Genomic DNA, 27,092 nt, shown 5'->3' with positions numbered 1-27,092 from the left:
ATAATCTTTGGAGTTTTTGTATGTTTGTTGTTTATATGATCTTATTTACTCAAGATCCTTAAAGTCCAGGGACAGAAACAGAGCTAGTTAGGGACAAAAAGGAGCTCTTATTAAACCAACATGTGCCATAAGAATATGATCAACAATTTAGGGGGTAGGGGGCGGGCATATAGGCAGGCTTATATTCTGCTTACATCATTTTTAAATTTCCTTCTTACATACCACATGAAAAAGAACCACAAGTGCCCCAAATCCTTTTGTTCTTTTGGGTGATACCACAAGGACACACACAAAAGCTCTGCATTCAACAACCAAATTCTCTGTTATTCTAAAATTTTTAACTTCATCCCTAAATTCTTGGGCAGCTATTATGTAAGGCTTGGGGCTGATCCTTTCAAAACAAGTTTACACATGACAAGATTGATGAATGAATTTGTCCCGTTGTCTGGAAATTCTTTTGTTTAATTGACAATGATAAATTTCCTAATAGATTCCCCTGACCATGATGATACTTTTGCCATTTGTGGTGTTCCCGGGCCTCTTGCCTTCACCTCCAAAGGGTGTTCATACACCAGGCTATATGTGAATAACTCCAAAGTGGACAAGCCTTTGCTGGGAAATAACGAGGTCACACCAGAGCTAAAGTTGACTTCCAATTCTAGGGCTTTTTTCCTACTTCGTCCTTCTCAGGGCACATATACATGGGATGAACTTACTTATGGAGGCAAAGGTGAAAATAGAAGCTGAAACCTCAGTCCAATCTGTGTCAAGGGAGTTGGAAATGCCTGGGCAGGGCTTCATCTTGCTCAAGTGCCCTCCACTGGGGGCAAAGGACCACTGCTGGGCTTATAACAGGCACACTGCACCTCACTAAATCCCAGCACCCTGGAGGGTGCCCTTCCACTTAGCTGCACTGGCATGGTGTCACCAGCAATAGGGAGATTCAGTGCCTCCCCTTCCCTCTCTGGTACTCTCCCCACATACCGTCCTCCTCTGTGGCATCTGCACAGGGTAGAGGCCTTTGCTAAAGGAAGAAGTGAAGACACCTGACAAGCTCAACACAGAAGAGAATAGCGCTGTGAATTTTCAAAGGGCTATGAATCCCCTAGAACATTATTACAATTAAAGACGCACATTTGGTGAAAAATCTGACCTCAGGGATATTTGTGCCTTGCCAGTGTTTGGCTGGGGTGGGAACAGCCTGGGCTGAGGGGCAGGTGGGAAACAGGCAAGCTCCCCTGTCAGGATCTGCATCCGGGGAACCCAGAAAACCTTGGAGGGCCAGCTGGGAGACCCCACTCCATTTAAGGTCCGCACGGTGGATATAGGGCGGAATTTGGGTAGGGCCTGCAGCGGGGCTGAAGGTCTGCTGTTTATGTCAGTTTGGGGTCGCAGATCCCTTGCAAAACTGAAAGAAGCTGCAGACTCTCGAGGACCCAGAAAAGAAAGAAAGAAAAGAGCCCTGCACACAGATGGACAAGGCGGCCTACAATTTCGAAGGGGCTCAGGACCCCGAAGTTCGGGGAATTCAGGGCCTTAAGGTAAGGCCGGGGTCTAGGTCCTGACTGCTGAGGTCCTCTACTCCCGGACTCCGTGCCGGACTCGCCCCTGCCCGGGGGCCTCCTAACAGGTTCTGGCTCACGGAGCCGCCGCCCTCCGTGTGTCAGAGGAGCCCGGGCACCTGCGTCTCGCGTAGCTCCCCTGGGCGCTCACCTGTCCCGGGGTGAGGGGGGGCGTCCCGGAAGCACAGCTCCCTCAGACGGCGCAGGGAGCAGCGATGCCCCGGGGCACCGAGGGCCACGCAGGGCAGACCCGGGAAGCGCGGGCGGCGGGCAACTGCGGGGGCAGGGCGGGAGGCGAGGGGAGCTCCGGGCGGCTCCGCCCAGCCGCAGCCCGTCGGACCCAGCACCCCCAGCCGGAGCCCTGGAAAATCCGCGTCCGGGCTTGGAGCGCGCGGCCCCTGCGACCCCAGCGGGTTTCCCTTTGACCTCTGGAGGCCTGACTCCTTCCCGGGCCGGCGGGGTCTCCGAGAGCGACCGCTCTCTCGAGCCCAGGACCCCCTTCAGCCGGGCACCTCAGCGCAGCCAGAGCAGGTGCGGGGCTGGGGGTGGGGAGGGGACGGTGGGGGGCAGGATTGGGAGCGGGTGTGACTCAGGAGCCCGGGGGGAGGGGCTAAGAATTCAAGAAGCCTGTGTTGGAGCAGCTCGGCGCTCCGGCACGGCAGAGAGCGCTGGAGCCGGCGGGGAGCGCAGCGGTGAGTCAGGCTACCCTGAGCCGAGCCCCGAGAGGGGCGCAGCGCGGGCGCCGGCGCGGGCACGGGCCGGGCGGCAGGGCTCCTCGGCACAGGGCGCATGGACCCCGGGCTGGCGAGATCTCCGGGCACCTCCGAGGGTCCGAAGTGCAGCCCCGAGAGGAATGTCCCGAGTGGGTGTGGGGGCGCGGGACCCTCGCGGGCGGGCGGGCGAGTCGGAGGGAGCCGCGCTCTCTGTGGTCGTGGAGTTCCCGGTGCCGGGATGGCCCGGAGTCCAGGGGGCAACCCTCCCGCCTGCAGAAGCCGCAGGGCCATGCCGGGGACTAGCGCGAGGGCTAGAAGGGGACAGCGCGCGGTGGAGGGAGAGTGAATGTGCGCAGAGATGCGCGGGCTGCGTGCGCGCCGGGCGGGGGAGCGGTGGCTCGCAGCGCGCGGGCTGAGCTTGTCGCCGAATCGGGGAAAGTACTATGCTGCCCTCAGGTAAGGGGACGGACGAGCAGGGCAGGCTGCTCTAGACCTAATGCAGGGAATAGAGCCAGGGCTCCTCGGCGCGTCGCAGGAGGGCTGGGAGTCCGGACTGAGGGCCACGGGGGTGGACACACCAAGTCTACGGGCCAAGTGCGGGGGCCGGCCAGGGTACCAGGGCCCTCCACGGAGCCGCGTTGGACGTTCTCAGGTCGAGGTCGCCAAGGCTAAACTCTGTTATTTGTTGTCACTCGCCTCAGCTCCTGTCTGAGCCAGGTGTGGAAGAAGTTGGCATGGAAGGTCGAGGCGGGCAGCGCCAGGGTTCAGGCGGTGAGGATCTAGAGAAGGGAGAGAGAGAGGACTCAGGGGTCAGGGAGCTGCGGCTTTGAGCCAGCATAAACAAGCGGCTTAGCTTAGTTTGATTACAACGCTCCTTCTTAAAAAAAAAAAATCTCTGAGATTCTTATGGAAGATGTTTTCTGCTTGAACTTTCTCTTCTCTTGCGACTTGAGAGATTAAAAAAGAGCGTGCTTGCTAGGCTGGTTTTTCCAAGTTGTTCCAGGTTGGAAGTTGTAACAGTTCGAAGGATAATTTATGGGTGTTTCATGCATTAAAGTGTATTACAGCAAAGTCTTTTGGGTGCTGTGGGTATTAAGGAAAACTTAGTGCACGTTCCCAGATGGAAACCAAAATAGTGCTCTCCTGGGTGTCTCTGCTCCATCTGTCATCTGAGGCCAATGGAAATCCTGGAGAAAAGGCACTTGATTAATTGCCCTGGCTCCATCCTCTGGGCGCACCCACCGCCAGTGCCACTCCCCTCCCTACACGGGCATGGCCAGCCGCATTCTGCAAATTCAGAAACGGTGGTGGAGGGCCCACCAGCAACTTCTCTCCAGGGTCTTCAAACTCTTGAAGCTGTCAGTTAAGTCTGCTGGAGGGGACTATTTCTTCCTCTCAAAACAGTGCAGCAGGGCAGCAACAGTTGGCCCCTGCCAGCCCTTCTTGCCCAGTGTTTACAGTTTCCTACCAAATGTCTGAAACTCTCTCCTTCTGCAGAGTCACAGAAGAAAGGCTATATTAAACCTGACGCATCTCTTTTGTTGAATAATACGTCATATGTCAACCTGAGCAATCCAAATGTCACTTCATGATGGGCAGTGTTACCAGAGGTTCAGAGGGGACTGATGGCTTGGGGTTGAGAGTGGTCTGGGGGCTGAGACTGGCCCAGCTGGCATTGAGTCATAGAAGTAAATGCCCCTCCTGTTGAGGGGGGAGATGGGGTTAACGTCACATGCTGCCAAACCCCTCCCCAACTCTTTTCCCAACATTTTTATGCAGGTGAAAAAAGGAAGCCTTGAAGGGAAAAATGTTAGGAGGCACCACAAATGGGAAACAAAGATCTCTGGGGCATGGGGACACACGAGTTGGTAGGGAGGTGAGAGTACCTCAGAAGATTTTATAACCCCCTCTTGGTACCACTGCATCTCCTGGGCAGCCGCCTTACCCCTGCAGCGGCCCAGGCCCACCAGAGAAGAAAGAACTGCCACTCAGGGCAGTCGTGCTAGTGTTGGTGGCCTTTTCCCCACTTTTCATTTTTGTCAAGGAATGAGGTTCCCTCCTCCTATTGCCCACCCCACAGCTCCCTGACCCTGAGGGCCAGTGGGAGCAGGGGATGAGGCTTCATGCTGCCATTCTCTTCCAGGGAGAAATCTGTGCCTTGGCCAGGAAGGGGGCCCCAGCTGCCGGCATCAGCAGGGAGGGTAGGGCAGGGCAGGGCAGGGCTGGAGCCTGAGGGAAGTTTCTCATCATTACTGAGATTAAACTGATGAAAAAAATCAAACAACTTTCCTTTTAATGAATGCTGAGCCCTACTGCTGCTCATTTGTGGAGTGCCCTATTGGAGCACCCTGCATTGGAGCCTCAGAGAAACTACAAAGATATGCAGCATCTGCTCTTCTCTTTTGGCATAGAGCAGGGCCAAGGCCAAGGCCCCCAAGCAGACATCAGTGCCAGACTGGAGACCAGGGGCCCAGCCATTTACCTTCTCCCAGTCAGAACTTGCAGGGACTGCAGGGTCCAGAGTAGGCCTTGGAGACTTGCTGGCAGCAAATACTTTCTGCTTTCAGGAGGCAGTGGAAGGTTTGCTAAGGGTTTGCATAAAAATCTCTAGATATCTGTGAGCAAACACCCATGTTCCCAGAAGACACTTTTCTTTGACACAGAAAGAGTCACAGTCTCTTTCTTTGACTGGCACCTCTGATCTTGCAAACCATGAGCTCTCAGGCATAGCAGGTCCTGTGAAATCAACTCTGTAGTGGACCAGTTTCATAGAACTGTGTATTGTGCCATCAGACAAATAAATGAGGATGAAAGACTCCTATCCACTTCCTATGTGACCTCACTGCCTGACAGTGGGGAAACAGTCAAGATCCTAACTCCAAATAGCAGTGAGACCAGAATGACGCTGAAGCTGATGTGCAAATGGCGACATTGAGGCTTTGGGGTCCTTGGCCTTTCAGTTGGGTGTGCACGAGCATGGAAATGTTGCTATTTGAGCTGAGGGGAATAGACCTTCAGCCACAAAGTTTAGCCATGGCCAGAAAAATAAAAAGTTACAGTAGAGAAGAGTTTCTCGTGGTTTGTGATGTTTTCATTGCTTCTCTACAGGCTACTTGACATGCTTTCGAGGAGTTTCTATAGACCATTGGCCTCAGACTATGACACAATAGGAATCAGATTAAAATGTTGAGATGATCTCTTGATATTTTTTCGCCTGTATTTTGGGTAAACTTCCTGTGGTAATTTCTAAGTTATGAGAAAAAAGGAAAAATAGCTTTATGACCTTTAGCAAGTCACTAAGATTCTCCAGCCTCACTTTCCCAATCCATAAAGCAAGCATATTGGATTAATATTGTTTCTCAATGGGGCTATCAGTATTTTGGGACAGTTCTTGAATAAATGTGACCAATATGCACAGTACAGGAAGTTTAGTATCCCTGCCTGACCTAGTAAATTTCAGAAATCATAGTGACAACCAGAAATGCTCCCCATATGGAGATAAATGCATGTCTTAAATGATAATGCTGCTCCCAGTTGAGAACTCCCTTGGAAATTATCAATAAAGGCCAGGCCCTCTGTTGGGGCATCTATGATTGATTATTGAATTGGGCTTCATAAGCATAGCCCTGGCTTCATCCTTCAAGAGCCAGCATATCAGACTCCAGGCTGCCATCAGCAGGAACCTCTGTGCTGTGGCCCCGCCAGGCATCATCCTTTGCCTTTTGCGAGTAGAGTGTGACCAAAATTGACCTATAAGAAAAGGAAACCAGGAAGAATGGGGGTAAGGGACAGGTGCTGTTAGAGCAAAGCAGCTTCCTTCTCTGCCATATGCTATTAAAAACACAAGCAGACTGCCTGCCTGGGGAGTCCACAGCTCTGGGAGGAAATCCTCTCTCCTTTACTAAATGGATCACACTCTGGCACCAGGAGGTCCCTTCCCTGAAGCAGAAGCCTCCCAGTGCTGACAGCACTTAATACAACGTGAATACACGTTGACATCAAATTAATACAACTGTGCCCAAGCTGTGAGAATAAATGAGAATCGATAATGTGACATTTGATTGAAAAAAATAGGCTAGTAATGCTATACTGGAGAGATGGTGCTTGTGGCACTGGGTTTTTTCTCAAGCAGAACAGCTCACGTTATCCTCACCTCTGCCCCAAGGTCTCAATGGGGGACAAAAAAATAGGATCATTGTTTATTAATAGCACAAAAAAAATAAAATAAAATGAATACTATCTTTGGAGGATATTATAGGAAAATATACTTGCTACTAATGCCCAAGTCATTATAAGTAGGAGAGAAAATGAACCGCAGAGCTTGGAGCTGATTCCTAACAAGGCAAAAAAAGAGAGAGAGAGAGAGATCCCCAAATAAGATTGGTCTGATGATGAAATCTGTCAGGTGGGACTAGCAACAATGCTTTTTGAATTGCCCAAGAGTTTGGTGAACCTCTTTCACGTGCAGGAAGTCTTTTTATTAGCAGTAGTATTAGTCAGAGTCAGACAGTCAGGATTTTCCTGAAAATTCACCACGAGGCTAAGCAGATTGAGATGTTTTGGCACTGCCTGTGGTGGCTTCTGCAGGTGGAGAGCCCTGCAAGTGGAGGAATCTGGCTACAAAGTCAGTGGGAAGGAACAGCCCAAGTTTCATACAGAAGCCGTCCCACATCGGCAGTTACAATCCGCTACTACAGGGATAGTTTCCCAATAACCACAGAGTATTTGCTGTCTGTACAGACAGGCAGATTTCCCTTTGGCTGGTCCTTCAGCATCCAGGCTTGGTGGTGTATATCACCTTCCCTCTGCCTGCTGCTCCTAAGGGAGCCTGGGGAGGACTGTCCCGTGTGGTAGAAGCCTCAAGAGCCCAGCCCTTGCCCAGGTTGGGGGTGGGGGGAACTGTCCTGTCTTCAGTTTGTCATCACTGGGGATTCTTCATAAAGTGACTTCCATTTCTCACTTGTTCAGCCTAGTGAAATGCCATCCCATTTTTGGATCTTAGCAGACCTGGCTCAGACGTCAGCAGACGGAGGTGCCACCTCGTCATTGTGAATGACCATGTGTGGAACCCCCATGATGTGCCCCCAAGAGGGGCAGGCTCCTTCTGGATTGAGGATTACAAGTTTCAAAATTGTAGGAGAAGGACAAGTGCTGGTTTCTAGCTGCCTGAAGGATGCTAGACTAGCTGAGCGGGGAGGAAGGACATAGCACCCCAGGAGGACAGAGACACAGGCGGGCCTCCCCTGTACCTGAGTTTCCTTATCTGTAAACAAAGTTAGCAGCAGCAGCTACACTGTCATCTGGCTGTTGTGCACACTGAGTGGGCTGGCGTAGGTAGAACATCAGCACAGCCCAGCATGAAGCAGGTGCCTGACAAACATGAGTTTCCTTCTTTCATGTTCTCCCCTGTTGGGGCTCATCTGAGGGGAGCCCTCCCTTCATGCTCTTTCATTTCAGGTAGGACAACATCATCTTTATATTTTGGCTTTTTTTTTAATGTCTCTGTATATATAAAGCTTTGCTGCATGGGGAGAAGAAATCTTTTTGGTAGCATTGAAGGCTTCTCTAGGAATTTACTCACCTACATTTTGACCTTCTGTAATTAACATTCTCATTTTGATAGAATTTTAGCCAATCATTTCATCTTCTGAATTATCTTCACCTCATAATATCCGGGTAAGAGGAGACTCATGGATTCTCCTATAATTTTCTTTCAGAGGCAAACTTCTCAGACTTTTATTTCAGAAATGTTATGCAATGCTCTCTAAATAAGGAATTTCTTAAGAATGGCCATTTTTATTGGCAGCTTTTACTTATGTTTTGGTTCCTTACCCCACATAACAACTCCTTTCTGTCTTCTGGATTTTAAGTTTCTTAGGATAGCTTCAAGTCTACAGGAGAAGGACGGAGGAGAAAGTGACTTTTGCTGTGGCAGCAGGGCGTTTGTGCACTCTCAGACCCAGGGCCAGGCTTGAGCAGCTGTTGCTGCATTGGTTTAACCTGTGGCGGAAGGGGAGGACAGTCCCTACCCGACAGGGGAGGTAGGAGCCATGTATCAGGCTACTGGATTGATCTCCTTCTCTCAATTAGCATTTTTATTAACATGCTACCTGGGGGACTGGGTACTATGGGGACACAAAATACATGTAAGTCATGATCCTGTCCCAAGGAGCTTGCTCAGGAGTCCAAACCAAAATGGCTTTAGAGGCTCATCAGATAGTATAAATGGGGTAAGGCCATGGGTTGGTAAGGACTGTGGAAAACCTGAGAGGATGTGCCCCACCCAAAAGGGACAGGCCATCAGTCGTTTTGTAGGATTGTAGGTCTAATGTAGCCAGATCTTACAACTTTTCAAGAACAGCCAAAACTTTGAGATTGAATGGATAATTTCTTCACTTTCAAAACATCCATACAGACCAAACCAAACCTTCTGCAGTGTTTTTAATCTTATCTAAATGAACACACTTGGAGTTACTGTGAGCGATACCAAAACCAGAACTAGCTGAAGAAGAACTAATTGTGTGGCCATGAGACCTCCAAGAAGGGCGAGGTCTTAATGTCAAGGAGACCTCCAGGGAGGGCGTCTTAGAGAAGGGGGTGTCCTGCATGCAGGCAGGTAGGATTTTGGAGAAGCCCTGGCACAAAATCAGGTAAAACTGGCTTTGGGTCCAAGTTCCACCTCTTGTTAGCTCTGTGAGCACATCACTTAAACCCCGTAAGCCTCAGTTTCTTCATCTGTGAAAGGGAATCGTAATGCTGACCTCAGAGGGCAGCCGTGCAGATGAGAGGAGAGAATGATGAAAAGTCCTAACCACAGAGTCTGGAACACAGCAAATGCCCAGTGAGCCTAACCTCTGCTCCTAACGCTGGGCGTGTGGGGTGTAGCCAGCCCAGAGGGCAGTGTGAAGGAGGGGCTGGAGCCAGGAATAGGCAGGGCCCTCACTGAGCTTGTGCACAATTGCTTTTCAGGGACTGGATTTCGATCGCTTTTTCTGCCCCCCGGAAGAGCACAGAAGGCATAGATTATTTTTCTTCTCCCCTGCCCTCTTCTTGCTGCTCCCCAAGGCCTGTGGCTGCTTGCCCAGTGCCCTCTGTCAGAATCCCACCCTTGAAAAACCAGACCTGGGCCACAGCAGAAAAACAACCCTACTCAGTAAGGAGGAGAAGTGCTCTGGGAGGCTGTATAGACACGCACGGCAAATATTCAAGGAATTCTTAGGAATAAAAAAAAAATTCGTAAATCTGGATTTTTGCATGAGGCCATCCCAGGAACATGTTTTCTCAATTAGCGTGCACATTGCTTGGAGTGAAGTCACCCAGTCCGCAGCCTGTCAGTGCTGACTCGCGCTGAGCCACCTGATCGGGACCTCACTTTCCATGACCTAAATCTGATTCAACCAACCCAGCCACTGCCCCCAGCTACTGAAACAACATCATCCCCCAAATCCTAAATCAGGGTGGAGATATACACACTCCCCAGAAAAGCAATCTAATTTCAGATCCTGGTTGTTTTCACCCAAAATTGAGAAAGACAACACTACTCTTGATGGTGGATGGATGGAGTCCCCACAACCCCTGGCGTGTGTCTTTTCCCTTACCAGTTATTGTTAGATGGTGACTGTGCATTGCCCGTTAGAGAAGATGAGTTCTTTAGGCTCTGAAAGCAGAGAAAATAGTTTCTTTTGCAAAAGCATGCATCAGCCGCCTAAAATATTACCAGTCGGTGCCTGAGATCTGTGATTATGTATTCTGGATGGTTTCCTGGACTGACTCTTTTCCAAGCAAACGGCTTTGTCAGATATTTGTAATTTCTGAAATATTTTATTAATGATGTCCCCTCGCTAGAGGGATGGTACAGAGTACACAGTTAGCAGCGTGCCTCAGAAGCAAGATGCTGCCTGGGATCTACCAAGATCAAGCAGGAGGTTAAAAAACATTTCACATCAACTGTTATAGAGTAGAGGAAGGAAAATGTTTTTCAAAGTATTGGATGAGACCCATTTTCAGGTCATGAGATCAATTTATTAGGGAAAAAAATGAGAATAGAATAAAATTTTAAAAAATCAATATACATCATGTATAGCAAGGGAAAATGTTCACAAACTTTTTAGTTGTGCTGTATATATGTATATGCACATATATGTGCACACTGGCTCAGGATGGAAGATGTATTTTTTTACTGTGAGTCATAGTCAAAAAAGTTTGAAAGCTGCTGGCATAGATGACAGCGTGATTTAGAAAAAGGCCTAGCTCGGAAGCCAGACAAGCTCGGGGTTAAATCCCAGCTCTGTGATTTGTGGTTGTATGATCTTGCATAACTTTAGTTCTGTAAGCATTGGTCTCCCCGTCTGTAAAGTGAGATTAATTCCTCCCTTGTAGAGCTGTTGTGTAGATCAAGTGACGGAGATGTACAAAGTGGCTGGTACTGTGCCTGCCACCAAGGAGGCCCTCAGTAAGTGAGAGCTGCCATCATCCTCTGTCTTCTACCCATTCCCCCTCCTTCTCTTCTTTCTCTTTTCCTCTTCTTCCTACTCCCCGTCTCCTCTTCCTTCCCTCCTTCTCCTCCTCTTCTTCCTCCTGCTTCTTCCTTGTCTTCTTTGTGACTACCCAACCTCCTCAGAACTATGACTCCCTTAAATGTTTTTATCTCTGAGGTTTGCTTTTTCTTTGCAAACCCAGCAAAGAAGCAACAACAATTATATCCTATATTTGGCCCCACTTTCTACACCATCTTTCTCCCATTTCGTGCTTGGAGAGCCATCTTTCTGTGATTCTGTTCCCCTAGACATAACCATGACGGTAATTGTCCAAGAGGCACAAGACATCCTTCTCCCTGTCACTACTGGGCACTGTCGGGGGCATCATGTCCTTTCCTGGCCTTGTCACCGGGATAAATGCTTTGGTATGGTGACTTTGGAAGGAGCTTCTGTTCCCACAAAATCATAACCTTCCCCCTCAGTATATTTTTGTAAGAACAACAGACCTAAGATACTATTAAAATGTTGATATTGTCAAAATTCTAAAGAAGTTCCCAGCCAGAGCAGAGAGCCTAACATTTTCTCATGAGCAAGGCTCCAGGCTGCCCCAAGGCAGATGGTTTAAGTTTCTCTCCTGGTAGGAGAAGCTTAAAGGTTTTTAATGTGGACACTGCAGCTGACACTTTCAGGCAAACCAAACTCTAATCCTAACTCCAGCCTTCAACCCAACCAGCAATCTGTCACTGACCTCAGACCTTCAGTTCCCAGTGCAGGGCACGTGGAAGGGTGACCCCCACCAATATTCAACTTTAACACCACAAAGGTGACATGTCCCAATTTTCTTGAGAGCCTGGCTAGGGCAGCCTCTGAGGACAGAACAGTGATGACAAACTGCCTGCCTCTTTGTTCACAGGGAAGCTTTGCCTCCCTGCCCCCTTCTGTATTTGCCCTTGTTCCCCTGGGGCTCATTCCAGCTCTCTTCTAGTAAAATGCCCTCCCACTGGGCCCCATTTTCACCACTAGGACTCAAAGAGGATTATTAGTGACATCTCCTCACATGCTGAATTCCTGTTCAGACCAAAGATTTAATGTTCCTTTCCAGGCAGTTAAGACATCTCTATTTGAGGTTACAGGGCAGTGGGACAGAAGAGGAGAAATGGGACCCGTTCCGCAGATAATTTTCATTTCTCTAGGAGTATCCTCCTTTCCACCACTCATTCCACTATTCCCTGTAAAATTAATGTCAGCAGGCTAGTTGCACATTTTTAATAACATTTATAGCAGAAAAGAGATATGTGTCACCTCATACCCAGCCCCCACCCCCTAGCAGGTGGATGACATTGAGCCATACACCAGGGAGCTTGAGTGGACTGCAAACAAGCCAGGAAAGAGATGTTTAAATTCATTGCTGTTGCACCTGTTTTTTTTGGGAAAATGCAAATGCTGATTTATTATTTTTGTGCTCAAAGTGGAGGAGAAGGGGGCGTATATTTCCACCCTTTCTGAAACTTCCCATGACAAACAGAATCAATTGTCCTAGATATGACACACCACCAAGAATGTTTCTTATGCATGAAACAAATTGTCTTTCTTTTCACCTGGGTTTAAGAGCGTTGTGTCTGCTTTCACAGGGAAAGTGTGAACACTTGCAAATGTTTTCATTTTCTTTTTTGAAGAGGTCAGACACCAAAGCCTGACTCCAGATTTCATGCCCATGTGTCAGCATCTCTGTATCTTGGAAATGAAAGAAAATATTTTGGGGGTGGGGTTTTTAAGTGCTGTTGTTTTTGAATTTTTCCAAAAAAGAGCAGGAGATGTCAGAAATCAGAGGGCTTAATAAAACAACAACTATGTTTCAAAGGTTCTTTTTAAAGCATCTTCATGATTAAGCAAAAACAAAGTAATTTTAAGTTGGCATAGTACACAGAATATTCATCTTCCAGTCATTTCAACTTCTTAAATGATTATGGACCTATTACAGAATTCTGCCCAGCAAAACTCGTGCTTAGAAAAATTCCACAAGCTTATCTGTAATTTATTTCTTTTATGGATTGAGAAAGGTGTTATGTAAGAAAGAAAAATGGTTAAGTCATGTATAAACATTTATTTCAATTCAGTAATACTTAAATTTAGAAGATAAGGGATTTTTTCCTGGATCAGACCCTTACAAGCTGTTTAATTCAGGCAAATCATAGAACCTCTCTGAGGCTCTGTTTCTTAATCTGTAAAGTGAGCATAATAATATTGCCCTGCATAGCTCGCAGGGTGTTACACTGGATATGGAAGCAGGGGGAAACACCTTGGCTATAGATCACTGTAGAGGTGAGATGGGAAAACCTGGACAAGAACTGTGAGACTCCAGGTGCTGGCTCTGCCCTTAGTTGGATGAAGAACACTGGCAGTGCCTTGCCCGGCTCCTGCCTGCCCATCCCCAATGCCGTAGCAGACAGGGAAGCACTCACGTATGTCTGGGCAGAGATGAGGTGTCCCCGCCGTGTTGGAACGGAGGCCTGTGCCAGGCACTGAGCAGGCCCTGTGAGGCAGGGGCCAGGGGCTCCGTGGAAAATGCACCAATGCATGATCAGACTCTCCAGGGTTCCGGTCCCAGAATGCATGGGATGGAGAGCAAGGTGCTGCAGCGCTCTGCATTTTAGTTTCCTCAGCTGTAAAATGGAACAAATAGCATTTACTTCTCAGTGTAAACATTAACCAAGAGTGACTTTTGCTAAATCACTTGGTTGTCCAAAACGTGGTGACAGAATATTATGGTGGTACAGTATCGTCGCCAACAATGCACACAAATGAGTGCCTGAGGAGCTCTGGACTCCCAACTGACGACAGCAGACTGTCCTCAGGAGCACAGTCCAGGGCAGATGTAACGGCACTGCCAGGATGCCCTGGGGACACGAAGCTCTCCTAACCTCCCTTCTGCCTCACTGGTCCTCCTCCTCTGTCTCCTTTGCTGGCTTCTCCTTCTCCTGACCTCTATAAATAGGGAGCGACCTAGACTCAGTCCAGGATCCTCTTTCTTTTCTAGATCACTCTCTTCCTCGGTGATCTCATCCTCCCCAGGCACCAACTATGATCTACAACTTCTGGATGTCTGTTTCCAACCTGGACCTCTCCCTCGGGCCCTGGGCTCTTATATACTACCCGCCTGTCCACTTGGAGATCTAACGGATATCTCTCATTTTTTGACCTCCAAACTACCCTTCTCCTAGTCTTCTCTGTTTTAGATAATGACATAATTATTCCCACAGAATAATCTAGAAGTTATCCTTGATTTTACCTTGCCCCTCACCTTTCATATTCAATTTACCAACAAGTTTGTTGGCTTCACCCTCAAAATATATTCTGAATCCAGTCACTTCTCACCATCCACTCCTGCCCCTTTCGCCCAAGCCAGGGTCACCTGTCCCCCGGACCTCCTCCTGGGTCTCCCCACCTCCACTCTCCTTCCCCTACAGCCTTTTGACCCAACAGCAGCCAGAATCTTGGTCTACTTTTAAAAATGTAAGTTGTCACATTATTTCCCAGCTCTCAGGCCTCCCATGGCTTTTCATTACGCATAGAATAAAATGCATCCTCTTGCCAGGGCCTCATTTCAGTGGTTCTTAACTGGGGGTGATTTTTCTCCCATGAGACATTTGGCAATGTCTGGAGACAGTGTTCGTTGTCCCAAGGGGCGTGGGGTGTTGGGGGGTTCTACTGGCATCTAGTGGGTAGACGCCAGGGATGCAGCTAAACAGCATGCACAGGACAGTCCCCCACAACAAAGAATTATCTGGCTCAAAACGTCCACAGTGCTGAGGTGGAGGAACCCAATGTCTGGTATCACTCTTTGCCTTGCCTGCTCTGTGACACCCACCTTGACCTTCTTGCTATGTCTTCAATGTGCGAACCTTGTTACTACCTCAGGGCCTTTGCACTTGCTGTTTCCTCTACATGGAACACTCCTACATGTCTAGCTTCTGCTCAACATTTAGGTCTGCTCAGATGTCACCTCTGGGTCACCCTAATCTAAACTATCCATCTCCACCCCCACCTACTCCTGCCACTCTATTCCCTCACCCTGCTTTATTTATTTTATATTACTTAATTTTATGATTTTTTTTCTTGTTTTCCTATCTGTCTCCCCCACAAGAATGTACAAATGAGTTCCAGAACTCTGCTGTGTTCGGCAAGTAGTTCACCACATAGTAGGAGCTCAGTGAGTCTTTGCTGAGTGAGTGATTCAACAAATGACTGATAAGGATGGCACAGACAGGGCTTATTACAAAGGGTTAGGAAAAGAAGAGGAAAACAGGATCCGGCATTTGGGGAAGTCTTCCAGGAGGAGGCATGCCATGAGTGACACTGCAAGTTTCCAGAGGCCCCCCACCTCCAGATGAGGTGACCCTAAAATGGAGAGGGGCTTCCTCGCAAGCATAGGTATGGCTGGTTGGCCTTGTAGGGCAGAGACAGCTGTGGATTTTGATACGTGATAGGATGGGGAATCAAGCTGGAGGGCTTGGGGGTGCAAGCTGAGATTGAAGAGAGAAGTCAGGAGAGAGTAAATGAGAGAGAGGCAGGACCAGGAAGGAGACATCACAGCTCAGGCTGGCCCAGGTCAGGAGTGGGGCCCAGCGTAGAGGGAAGGGAAGGAACAGCAGACATCAGCAGAGATCTCTGGGTCAGCTCATCCTAGGTGTGAGGGGCTTCTCCCACCAGTTTGCCAGGAGCCAAATGAGAGGACTATGAGTTGGATCTGGGGTGCTGGAAAGGCAGGCCGATGAGGGGTGAAATTAACCCTCTCGTGCAGCCAGGCAGAGACTGAGTCCTGTGTGGACATAGCAACCTGTAGAGAGCTGCTACGACAGGAGATAACTATAAAAAATGCAGTTCATGTACAGTCTTGATTCTAAATGCTCTGATCCATCATTAAACATTATTCTTGGTGTTTTGCACCCCTTCCATCCATGTGAGCCCCCTGTGCCATCTCAAAATAATGATATTGATGTCCAGTTCTGGAGGGAGCTGAAGTGGGGGTGGGGCAGATCATGCATCACACTTCCAAGGTCCCAGGATTCCAGGTTGTACAGATTCCAGGGTTTGCAGGTCACACACTCTGCCGTGGGAGAGGGATGCCTGGTGGCAGGAACGCAGCTCCGACCATCCAGCCCCTTCTCTGGGAGACAGGGTATGGTCGGGGTCTGTGCCCTCAGGGCCACCTCAGGACACTTACTCATAATTCTGGTTCATTTTGCTGCCTGGATACTTCTGAGGAGATGACTGCATGAGATTAGCTGGCCAACACCTCATTTTATTGGTCTGTTAATGTAGGTTTAAAGTAACACACCTCAGATGTAGACAGCTTACTCCAACCTACCAAAAATATCATTATGAAAATTTACAAGGTCTAAAGAGTGATATAATGGTGATGAAATTCAGATGTGTCGGATTACCCTAATGTTTAATTCAGCCCTGACTCAGTCCATAGAAATATGGATTTTCCCGCAGACGTAGTCTCATAGCCGCCTGGGCGCTGTACGCCCTGCAGGGCTGAGGCCATGAAGTTGCCTGTCACATTGCCTCGGGTAGTCATAAAACACCCCTAGTGGCCATCTCTTCCTGCCTCCTCAGAGAGCCGCTGACACACCACTTTGACTTTTCATTCACAAAACCCATCTGCCAACTTGTCATGGAGCTCCCCTTCAATCATTAGGTCCCCGTCTTCGTAATAACCGATTTGATGCTTTCAAACTTCTACTCCATCAAAACATGATCTCTGAACCTTTATTCCTACGAAGAAATACACGCCTGATAAAGGCTCAGACCAGTGCTTATCCCAGGAACAGATGCTTCTAGCAGCTGTCAGATTCTCTGGTTGGAAGGTGATAAACCTCTCACAGGCAATGGATCGACAAAAGACAGGCCTTGGTCCTTCCTTCCCACTAACTGTGTGACTTTGAACAAATTGTATAAACTCCTTCTCAGTTTGCTGAACTGTAAAACCAGCATAATAATCTCTCTCTTGTGAAGTCGAGATTAAAGAAGAGAATATATGTAAACATTTAGCACAGTCCTTGGCACATAAAAGCTGTTCAGTGAATGGCAGCTATCCTCATTATATCATTAAAATCTTGGAAAGTAAAATTGCAGACATCAGTCAATGACTCATGGAAATACTTTGGAGCTTGAGGTCTTTGCAAACTGAGAGGGCAAGAGAGTGGAGTTTAAAATGTGAGGAAATCCCTACACAAGGAATACACAAGGTTGATGTCATGGTAGCACTGCGTGACTTACCACTCATTTGTGGGGTAAGCCTCAGTTAAGCCATCCACGGAATGGGGTAATAGTAATGTTGCTGTGATTATTAAGTATAATAATGTTTATAAAATGGTTAACATAGCTCCAGGCATACAAGCATCAAAAAATTTTTAAAAATTTAGTGTTCTTTTTATCACCACTGGTCTTCCCTTTCAAGCTCCTCTATCATCTCTTTATGCTAGCCCGGCTGCTACCTGGACAGGTCCATTCTGGGTTCCCAAGGCACTATTTGGGAATTTAGGCTGGGACAGTGCAGCCCCCGCCCCAAAGGTCTCTTCCTTTCACAGGGCATTGACAGCCACTAAACATCACTCCGACAGATTTCTGGGGACCACTTATTGCTGGCTCCGGGCACCTTTGTCACATGTAGAGGCAATGTCATGTTATGCACAAACAGGGAACAGCCCCCTTCCTTTCTTACCGTGGGCCTGGAGTTGGTCCCACCTGGCTCTCGCCCCGCGATCCTGGGATGGTCCCGAGAGCAAGAGAGCCATGCCCCCCAACAGGAATTTATTCAGCAGCCGGCACAGGGCAAGGCGCCCAGACTTAGCTTTTGCCACTGGCCCTGCCAGAAAGTGCTGGGCCAGGATAGAAAAGAAATTCCAGAGACAAGGGTTCTCTAGCTTCCCTGGACTCGAGGGGAGGAATAAATTGTAGGGTTGTCTCACGTATGATCAAAGCTATCAAAATTTTTTAAAATGTTGGGAGAATATTTCTGCCTGTGTTCCTAAGCAAACATATAAAAATGGAGGAACTTTTTGGTCCCATCAAAATTGGTAATTAGGACTAACTCTTCCCACAAGGGTGAAGTCCATCTTAAAGCTAATTGTGCAGCAAGGATCTCTGAGCCTCACTGTGTGCACCCACTGATCTGGGCTTTAGGGGGCTGTAAGAACATTTAAGACTTACACCTGCCCACAAGGGGCTTGCCATCTGATTGGCACTTCTTATTTCAATTTTAATTCCAAGGAAGTCTTGAGCCTTTCAGGAAAAGAATCACTGGGATGAATCTACTAACACAGGGCTGGCTGACAGGCAGATTCCTTCATAGCCCGGTGGCCTTGGACATGAAAAGGAAATGAAAACATTTCACTATAAGCCTTCTTGTCCCCTATAGCATTCTTCTGCCATCTGCCCTTGCCTTGCCCCCCCACACACACCCTACAAAAGTGGAGATGCTCTGAGGCAACTGCAAATATTAAAGAACTGCAGTCCCTTTCTGACTCAAAGATCCATAGAATCCTAGTGTTGAAAGGATCAAGAGAAATCATGCAGTCCTTTTTTATTTTTTAATAAATGGGAAAAAATGAAGGAAAGAAAATTAAAAAGTTAGTGGATGAAGTTCCTTGTCTAAAATCCCAGTGTTAGCAGCAGAGCCCAGCTTGTGGCCGAGTTCATTTCTTCCTTTCATTCATTTACCAACTATTTGTTAAGCACCAACATTGTGCCAGGAGCTGTGCTTGGCACTGGTGATACAGTAGTGGACAAAACCTGTACACGGTTCCCTCCCTCCTGGTGAGGCTTACATATTAGTCAGGAAGAAAATCAGTGATCAGTAATCACACAAAGAAATGGAAGTTTCTATTCTGATAAGTGTCATGAAGGAGAGATCCACACACTGGTCAACGGTGTGTCTTAAGGGGTCAGGGCAGGCTTACCTGGAGGAAGGTGTGATTCATTTGAGGTCTGAAAGGTAGGTAGGAGGAGGAGAAGGAGGGATGCTCCAAAGAGAAGTCTTCCTTCCTCATCCAAGAAAATGTTCCAGACAGTGGTGTGTTGGAGCCGGCTTATACAGGCTCGTACCTGCTCCGTTGTGAACTTCTCTTCCCAACTCCACGCTCATGAGGTCACGTTGGCAACTTGAAATTGGCCACGGAAGAAGTATTTACACCACAGGAAGCAGCAGAGGCTCCAAATTAGGGCTTCCCCTTTCTCTCCCTTTGGAGAGCCATTTTTACCAGCATTTCACAGGCTGCATATACAGTAGTCCCCCCTTATCCATGATTTTGTTTTCTGAGATTTCAGTTACCCAGGGTCAACCACAGTCCAAAAAAAATTAAATAGAAAATTCCAGAAATTAACAATTTATAAGTTTCAAATTGAGCACCATCCTGAGTTTCATGATGAAATCTCACACCATCCTGCACCGTCCAGCCCAGAACATGGTGACTCATCCCTTTGTCCGGTGTATCCACGCTATCTAGCTACCTACCCATTAGTCGCTTAGTAGCCATCTCGCTTATCAGATCAACTGTGGCATTATTGCAGAACTTATATTCAAGTGACCCTTATTTTACTTAATAATGGCCCCATAGCCAAAGAATAGTGATGCTGGCATATTGTTATAATTGCTTTATTAATATTTTATTATTAGTTGTTGTTAATCTGTTACTGTGCCTAATTTAGAAATTAAATTTTCTCAGAGGAATTCATATAGAGGAAAAAACATAGTGTATATGGGGTTCAGTACTATCCTCAGTTTTAGGCATCTGCTGGGGGTCCTAGATTTTACCTCCTGTGTATAAAGGGAAACTACTCTATTCCACTTGCTTCCCAGCTGTGGGCAGCACAAACACTGCCCTTTGAGCTGCCAAATACCTGGTCTCAGTCCTGCAGAAACTCTATACCAAGTGCGTATTCCCAGAAAGGCACTGTCAACAAGTCAATTGGGCCTTGGGGCTGTTTATTTCAGACCCTGGGCCATCTGGCTCCTCCTGGGATCCAGGACATCCCAACAAGTTAATACCAAGCAGCTAAGAAAGAGCCTGTTCTTGTGGTCTTCGCCACCCCCTTGTCATCTAATGATATTTATCAACCACCCCCGCCTGCCCAGCGCTGTGTGAGACACTTGGCCAGGCAGATCTCAAGTCAGGCTTTGACCCCTCAGGAATTCAGGGCCTGGCTGAGGCTGCTAGGCTGACATTGTTCTTCCTTAATGTAAGGAAGAACTCAGGCCGCTTGGGGCACGAGAGCCAGGGCTGAGCGCCCGGCCGAGGGCATGAGGTTAGGAGATGGTACTGCTGCTGTTTCAGTTTGTTTCTAGGCGCAGGCAACACTAGGTGAGTGAGGGTTAGAGTTCACACTCTGTGTGATTTGATCAAGGTTTAGAAACGACTGCTTCTACCACACTTGCACCCTCACTATTGCCGCAGTTCTCTGAAGAGATCTGCCAAAAGAAAAGGTGAGTTTTGAGTTCTTATGAAGATAGGAAGGAAAAATGAGTGGCCATCCCAGAGGTGGGGGTTTTAAAGTGGTAACATCTTTGTTTTCCCACGTACATGTGTGTTTACATGTGTACACCTGCGTATGAGTACACATGTGCACGTGTGGCGTGTGTGTGTGTATAGGGGTGTGTGTGTCCACAGTGCGTGCAGAACGTGGAGGGCATCGGTGCCTGTGCAGCGTGCAGGTGCAGATGAAGCGGTCAGGCAGGGCTGTGAGATCGAGAATCTTGAAGAAGGCCAGCCATGGGTTCTGGTTGGGAGAAGTGGGGCATCCTGGAGGGACAGAGTTCCCTTCCCTCTGATCATTTCCCAGCTCTGGGAAGCAAGCAAGTGACTCTCACTCTTGGCCCGTGCTGGAAAAGTCACCCCCTGCACAAAGGAAATGCAGCCATTTACTATCTTGACCTTTAGTGAGATCTGAAAGCTGGATAAGACCTGTAAATCTCTTAGCCAGGATCTCAGTGGGAGCCAGGCAGGAACATGCAGAGTGCGGTGTGGGGAGTCCTGGGAAGCCACTCAGCATTATCTGCCCACAGCCCCACCGTGAGCACCACCTGGGGCGACAGTGAGTCTCCAGGAGGCTCCCACCCCAAAAGCAGAAGTGGAGAGTGACCAGGGTGGCACTGCCAGCTACTAACAGCAAGTCTTGAATTCATTTCTCAGATCAAGCTCCCTGCTTGGGGGTGGAGAGCGGGTGGGTGTGAGCTGAGGGGGAAAGGCTCTCAGGGAGGGGATTGTTGGGAGAGCAGGGACCAGCAGGTGGGCTGCCAGGGAGGTGGGGAGGTGGGATGCAGAAGGGTTGCTATTTGAAGGGTCTGTGTAGAGTACAAAGGAGACAACAAAGAAGAGAGGGTGGCTGGAAATCACAGAACATCTAGGGGAGGAGGTTGGTGCAGGCAGAGCAGCCAGACAGTTGGAAGGAGAGTGGACGTGAAGATGGCCCTTGGCTGCCCTGCAGAGGAGCTTTGTCCTCGCCTGGCCCTCCTTCCTCCTTTGTCCTACACTGAAGGCCTGCTGGCATATCTCACACGCTGCCCTTTCTCCTGACACTGCACTCACCTTCCGCCTGTCTGGCTGCTTCTCTTCTGCCAACCTTTCCCCCTAGATATTCTGCCTTGGAGCCCGGGGTTAGCTAGTGACATTTCTGGCAAGGTGCAGCTATTTGAGGGTCCCGGCCCAGACAATGGCAGTCAGCGAGAGAGTCTGGAGGGGAAGCCCTGTCCAGTTCTCAGCAGCGGGACTGTGGGCAGAGTCACCATGACAGTTGTGCAGGTTGTGTCCTGTGTAGGGCCTCTAGCCAAGGGCACAAGTGGGGCTCAGCTCGCCTGGCATGGAACTGCATCTGCCCCAGGAAAGGGCACCTTCTTCTGCTTCACACAAAGGCTCCGCATGGTCCAGCTACAGCCCCGTCCCTGGCAGCCCCTGCAGGCCGTGGGAGGGAGGCCCCAAGAGAGAACGGAAAGCCCAGAGAAGGGGAAATAGTGTATACAGTGGGCTCTGGGGAAGGAAAGGTGAGGGCCAACATTACTCACTTTACAACGTCACCTAGAGCCAGCACAGGGCTATCAGTTTACTCCACTGAAATGCATGTGGTCTAAAGATGAAGGGATGTTTTCCTTATTAACGTTGAAATAATTAACTTGTTTATGTTGTTATGCTCATTGTCTAAACATTGTTCAATAAAACATCTTATTGCTGATAATTATCCAAATGTTACAGTAAACATGGGACTCCTGCCAGCATCAGGGTTGCATTTCCAGTTACACAGTGAGCACCCAAGTGTTTACAGAGTCACTTGACTGAGGTCTCCTGACTATGGCTCAGTGGTAACTTCTTATCAATCCCAGGTGAAGAGCGCCCTGATAAAGAGCAAATTATTCTCTGTGGTCAGATCCCAAAATACGTGGGTGACACACACAGTGGCATTGTTTCCTTGACTGCGTCTTGTTTTCCATGTGTGGGAGGAATTCCAGACTGGAGAATTCTGCATTCAGACTTCATAGATTTTTATTTTTTCTATTGAGACAACACAACTAATGATAAAGAACAATACCAGCCTGGCTTCTAAGCTCCAAAAGGCTCTGGGTCAAAAGTTGACCTCCATAGGGATTGGAGAGGATCCAACAGCAACTACGGTCTTTTGTCGTCAAGCGGGACCACGGGCTCCATGAGACCAACTTTCCGTTGGCTTCTGGAGCATGGAGACAGAGCAGATGTGCCTGCCTGCTAATGCACTGTAGGATGGAACTGCTCTCCCAGCTTATTGAAATCAGATGTACAGTGCTCAGAGCTGCCCTGCAAACAGATGGGGACTCCATGCAAGCTCCATCACACTGGAAAGTTACAAGAGCTGTGATTTCATGTCCTCACCACCATGCAAAACAGCATTTTTACCAACTGGGCAAGAGAAAGTCCTTCCCTTTTCCATTCATATAGGCCCATGTAAAATTAAATACTTCTAGATAGCTAAAGTAGTGTAAAAATTTGAATAAAATAGACAGTTTTGGAAGGATGTGCCCTAAATGTTAACATTCGTTATCTCTGAGTAGGAGGAATTGCAATTAAAAAAACAATATGACATATCTGGAATTGTGCATACTTGTTTGAGAAAACTACCCTCAATTCGCAAATGTAATAGTATTCGACTTGTCTTAAAGAAATCCTGAGGTTATTCGGAAATCTTTTTTAAAAAATATGCAGTATCCTTCAAGAAAATTTTATCTTAAAATGCTGGTTAATAAACTATTTCAATTGCTCTAAATTTTAAAAGTTTAATCTAAATTGTATTGAGTTTCTTTGAGATTTCCTAGGTTAAAATTGTGTAATCTGAGTAAAACATTAAGTTAGAGTGAGTTTGTTGGTTAATTTTTGAGATTTACATAAGCAAATTGTGTGTGTGTGTGTGTGTGTAGCTTTGGTTTCTTCCTCTGTGAAAAAAATAAACTCTATTCATAGGGCTATTATGAGCATTAAGTGAGATCATCCATTTAAAGTATTTACCGCAACACCTGACACATGCAAGATATTTGAGAAATTTTGGCTATCATTAGCTATATATATATATATATATATGTGTGTGTGTGTGTGTGTGTGTGTGTAAAATGTTTATTTTCTTTTAAAGACGTTGCTAAGATCTGCAAAAAAATAAGTAGGCAAATGAGCAGCTAGCAATTGGCTTATTTTCTGAATTTCCCTGACGTAAATGTAAGTGAGAAATATCTAGGGCCCAACTGAAGAAGTCCTCCAGCCTCCGTCGGCTCCTAGATCTCATCCCAGCTAGCCCTACAGATAATGCTTACTTTGCTGTGTGGACCAGAAGGGACCTTAGAAATAATCAGTCTGGATCATTCTACAGATGATGAAGCTGAGCCCAGATGGGTGGTGACTTACCCAAGGTCGTAAAGCAGCAAAGACAAGACTTGACCCTGGGGCCCTCACCACCTATCTGTCTCTTTTCACTCTGACAGATGGTCTCTCAGTTCCTCTTCTGCTTGATGTATAATGACATCAACTCCCCCCCCAGTGATTATACTTCTCTGAAATATCGCATGTGCAGCACAGCCCTGGGTGCATGGTAGATACTAGATAAATGGTTTACTCAATCCTCTGATGTGCCAGGTGCATGCTCAGCAGCATAAGAGGTAGGAAGCTAAACAAGACAGAATCTCTGCCTTCAGGAACCTTCCAGAGACTGATCAGGGAAGGCACAGCAGGGGATGAGGGGCTCTCAGAGAAGAGAGACTTACTTAATTTCATCTACAGAAGAATGAAGGTCAGAAATCAACTCCCATAACAAACCTCAGTGAGCTAGTTCTTCAAGCTACTTACGCCAGACAAGTCCCAATGCTAGATACCTCCCAAACTTATATTTATAGCCCTTGATCTCTCTTTTAAATTCACCTTTCCATATCAACAGCCTGCTCAAACTCTCCACTTAAATGTTCAATATAAGGCATCTTAAATATAGGTATACCAATATCTAGGTAGCTCAAATTTCACATGTCCAAACCCAGATTCTTGATTCTGCCCTTCAATCTTGCTTGCCCTCAGTGTTCTCCATCTCAGCACATCTCACATCTGTCCAGTTGTCTACCAAGAACCTAGGAGTCATCCTAGGCCCTCCTCTTCCCTCATTCCACATCGCAGTCCATGAGGAAATCCTATTGGCCCTATTCCTCCAGCACATCCCACTCCCAGTGTTTTCTCACCTCCCTACGTTGCCAGAGCCCACCCAGCCCATCACCACCTCTCACTGGGATCATTGCAGAAACCGCCTGAAATTCTGGGTTCTACCCCAGTGTGCATGCTCAGCCAGAGTGCTCCTTTAAAAATATATCCAGTCATGTCACTTTCCTGCTTAAAGCCCTCTAATGGCTTCCTGTCTCCTTCAGAGTAAAGCCCAGACCCGCCAGGGGCCATAAAGCCATGCAAGTGCCACTCATCTCTTACCACTCTGCCCCGGCCACAGGGGCATGTTTGCTGCTTTCAGCCAAGCATGCTCCTATCTCAGGACCTTGAGTCTGGATATCCTTTCTGCCCAGAATGTCCTTCTCACATTTGTGCATAGCTTTCTCCCACACTTCATTCAGGTCTCTTTGTAAACATCACCTCATCAAACACCTTTCCTGACCAAACTAGCACTCCCCCAGCTTGTAACTCCAAAACCCTTATTGTGCCTTATTTTTTCCAGCACTTATCACCAACTGACATTTTGTTGGTTATTTGTTTTTTGTTTTCTGTCCACCTTCGCTAGAATTTAAGCTCCCTGAGAGCAAGTGCTTTTCCATTCCGTTAACTACTGTATCCCCAGTATCTAGAACAGTACCTTGCTTGGCACATAGTAGGTGCTCAATATGTAGTTGCGAAATCAGTGACTCAACAACATACTTTCATTCTATATCTCAGTGTGGTTGTTTGTGTGCTTATCTGTTACCCCACTAGACCAGTCTTATTCACCTCTGTGATTCCTGCAGTTCCAAGCCTGGTGCACCTGCACAGAACAGGTGCTCATTACATGTTTTTTTGAATTAAATTGAACAACTGCCAAGCATAGCCACAGATTTTGTGAGTTCAATCCAGTTCATATCGTCTACAAGAAGTGTTGTGCCCAAAGGGTTTGTTAATGTCTCCGAGAGACAGAACCCATATTTCATGAGAACTTAGGCAGCAACTCTGGGGAGAAGAAGTGACACAAATAAAGATTTGTGTGATGGAGAAAACAGGGAGGTGCAGTCCCAGGCAGAGCTGTTGGCAGCGACCCTTTGTCGGGCCTGAGCATGTAAAGTCAAGCTCTGGGGAAGGGAACAGAAGGGTTGATTGGATCTGAGCTGCTGAGGTCACAGGGTCTGTCTTGGAGGGAAAGCGCATGCCATATGTCTGCCACAGAACCATGTAGACAAACTACGGTGAGTCAGACAAACTAAGATTTTGCTCCACAGAACCAGACTGCTTTGTTCCTTGACTTTGGAATCACGTCCATGTGTTTGAGGTCATGGACTGGGGTCTCTCCACAATGCCATCCTCAGGACCCACACCCTCAGGCCCTGGTGTAGGTGAAGCTGTGCTATCACGAGGTCTTCTTAGTAACCATCTCCTTTGGAAGGAGTTCAGGTGCAGCCCAAGTTGTACAAAATTCAGGGTTATAAGTGGGGCTAGAATATGATACAATGTACTAGGAATCATTTTACAAATTTATCTTAAAAATCAAAGCTACTTGCAAACAGATTTTAGCTCTGCCTTCAAATGTTTCTTCAGGCTGGAATGTTTAAATAGAAATAATTCGCAAAATGTGTCACTGTTCGCTTATATTTTCTCCTCATGGCAATAGAATGTTACTCAACTCCCCAGGTCACCATCAGTTATTTTTAAACTGCTTTGTCTTTTAACAAGGACCCTTTGGCGTCTAGAAGACTTTGTTTCAGTTGATCAGTAAAACAATTGTACATTTGAAAGATACATTAAACTAAAAAAAGAAAAAGCCTTTAATAAGGTAAAGAAATATGATGGGTATTTTTGCTTTTACCTTTTTAGTCGGTTGGTGCCCATAAGTGATCCTTATCATTGGAAACTGCCAGAAAATCCTCCCAAATTAAAGCAAGTACAGATTTACAGAAAAACAAACAGCAGCTGTCCCAGATCGTCTAGGAGTCTGGGGCCAGCAGTCTGCTGAGAAGACATCAAGCCTAGTTGAGCAGTTCAGGGCAAAAGACATTTAAAAAATAAAAGTACAAGCCCACTGGGAATATTAAGAAAAGACTCATCCAAATTTTTAAAAAATGTGCATCCAAGGCTCAAAGCATTACAACAGACCAAAGCAGTACTCTAAACCAGAGCTGCAAAAAGGCCACTTATGAAAGCTACTTAAGTGAAACATGAAAAGTGTATAGGTCTTTGCTTCACTCAGGACTGGCTTAGAGGGACAGAACTTTCATTTTCCTCTCTCTAGAAAATTCCCAAATCACAATTGTATGGGTTCTGTTATACTGGTTTTCAAAGCATTGGTCAATTCAAAAGGCCATTTTCTTTGGATGGTTTAGATTATTCTTAAGGTGAATTTCTTGGCATGCTGATTCAAATATATGTTACAAAATTCTTCAGTAAAAAATGTTTCCGTGGTGAAGTAAGTATGATCTCAAATAAGTTAATCCTTCTTAAAGATTCCCAGTGTACACTGGCATATGGAAAGCTCTTGAATAAAGAAAGCTACATCTAACCTAACAGTTCCCAAATGTACTTGACCGTGGGACCTTTGTTCTACCAAATCTTTTGACATCCCAGAGGTGGGAAACACTGATTTAGACATTCCTG

The 27,092-nt window shown here is 47.2% G+C and overlaps 1 protein-coding gene across 2 annotated transcripts in view; it reads left to right on the top strand.

Annotated features, from left to right (window-relative positions):
• Positions 1 to 2,218: 2,218 nt before the first annotated feature.
• Positions 2,219 to 27,092, top strand: part of NGF (nerve growth factor) — a 50,334-nt gene continuing 25,460 nt past the window's right edge. Inside the window, exon 1 of one of the 2 annotated variants that reach the window (XM_045546892.1) lies at positions 2,219 to 2,254. The gene's annotated coding sequence lies outside the window, so the exon portion shown is untranslated. The remainder of the gene's footprint in view (positions 2,255 to 27,092) is intronic. The other variant, XM_045546894.1, reaches the window with a different exon arrangement.

The sequence above is a fragment of the Lemur catta genome, chromosome 3, assembly GCF_020740605.2.
Source record: "Lemur catta isolate mLemCat1 chromosome 3, mLemCat1.pri, whole genome shotgun sequence".
In the NCBI taxonomy this organism is placed as follows: domain Eukaryota; kingdom Metazoa; phylum Chordata; class Mammalia; order Primates; family Lemuridae; genus Lemur; species Lemur catta.
The sequence above is the reverse complement of the archived record's forward strand: the minus strand, read 5'-3'. Positions and strand labels throughout refer to the sequence as shown.